The following is a 1,795-nucleotide window of genomic DNA, read 5'->3' as shown; positions in this document are numbered from 1 at the left end:
TTCTTGTTCCAAATTCAGAAATGGATCTGGAACTGCCCCAAAGATTGAGGCCCTGCCAACTGTAAAGATCACCTTGCAGAGACAAAAATAACACATTATTTTTAGGAGATTAAAAATCTACCTCCTTAATACAAAAATTCTCATCATAATCTTCAATGAAGGGTAAGCAAGAAATAACCCCTCCGATGATACAGTGTTCCCCTCTAAGAGTCAACTACTCCAGCCTTAAGATTTTAGGAATCAGAAGATACCAATAAACAGCTTTTTGGTATCTTTTAAATTGATTTTCCAGTCTTATTTTATTTTATTTTTTGGCAGAACCAGGATTGAACTCAGATCCTTGGGTTTGCCAGTCAAGCGCTTATCCTACTGAGCCATCTCCCCGGCCCAGTCCTTTTTACTTTGTGTATTTCAAACACATTTTTTTGAACACTAGTGAAGAATATTGTTGGGGAAAGTCTTGGTTTTATAACAGAGGAAAGGGCATTTACTGATAATTAAATCCAGCCCCGGGTCTGGTGACATACCACTGTGAGAGACCGAGGCAGGAGAATCACAAATTCAAGCCTAACTTGGGCAACTTAGCAAGGTGCTATCTCAAAAAGGTGGTGGTGGGGGGAACAGAAGATGTAAAGACCAGTTTAATTTTTATCACTTACAAGCTGTAATGTAGTCAAGACACTGTGTCAGTGTTCTCTTGTGACAAAATACCTGAGAGAAACAATTTAAAAGAAGGGAAGAATTATTTGGCTCAGTGTTAGAGGTTTCAGGTCCAGGTCGCCTGGCCCCACTGCCTGGAAGGAGGGTGACAGGAGGGCCCCACGTCCCCTTCAAGGGTTTGCACCCAGTGGCCTAGGTTTCTTCAGTCCAGGCTCTGCCTCCCCCGGTGGAGCCATCTCCAGCGGTGCCCCAGGCTGGTCCAGCCTTCCACGGGGTGCTTTGGGGGACATTCCCGACCCCTTTGGTAGCTCCACTCCACTAACTTTTATAAAATCAAGTTATGGGGATCAGACGATGCCTTGTGAGTGTTCTGACAAATGATAGAGATCAAAAACTCAGTAGTGGTCTTTCTAAATTCTGCCAAGTACGTGTTTGGCAGCGGGTGTCAGGACCCTTAGATTCCACGAAGAGACCGCCCTCTCCTTGGAGAGGCTGAGCGGCTCGGGACTTTCCGGGTCGGAAAATCTAGACGCGGTCTTCCTTCTCCAGCGCCCATCCGTCATTGTTCATTCACTGATTCTGTTCCCTTCATCCAGGCGGGATCGCGGCCCCGCGACCCGTGACGGCGGTGGAGCGCGGTGGGCGAGGAGAGCAGGCAGGGCCGGGCGGGCGAAGGCGCCCTCGCCTCGGCGCAAGGGAGGGTCCTCGTCGGGCAGCAGCCGCTCAGTCCGCCCGCACCGCTCCTCAGTTCGCCGGCCAGGGCTGCGCGACCGCGGGGCGCCCTCTGCGGGGCGTCGGCTCCTTCTTCTGCGACCGCCCGCGGAAGCCCAGCTCGCCGGACGCACGTTCCCCACGCGCACGGCCCTCCGCGGCGAGCCCCCCAAGCCCTGCCCCGCAGGTAGGCGCCCAGCCCGCGGCCCCTCCCCACGCCCCCACACGCCGACCACGCAACATCGCCCTAGCGCCTTTCCGGGAGGCGCCCTCGAACTGCTCCGCCTGCGATTGGCCGAGCGCGCCATAGCGCCATCTCTGCCTACCGCGCAGTGCGTGCCCTCATTGGTCGGCGGCGGCGTGGGGGCGTGACCGGACACGCCCCGAGACCCGCCCCCCGCCCCGGGACCGGGAGCGAGCCGCC

Source organism: Octodon degus, unplaced genomic scaffold (genome assembly GCF_000260255.1).
Source record: "Octodon degus isolate 3935 unplaced genomic scaffold, OctDeg1.0 scaffold00062, whole genome shotgun sequence".
Classification (NCBI taxonomy): domain Eukaryota; kingdom Metazoa; phylum Chordata; class Mammalia; order Rodentia; family Octodontidae; genus Octodon; species Octodon degus.
This window is presented reverse-complemented; position numbering follows the sequence as displayed.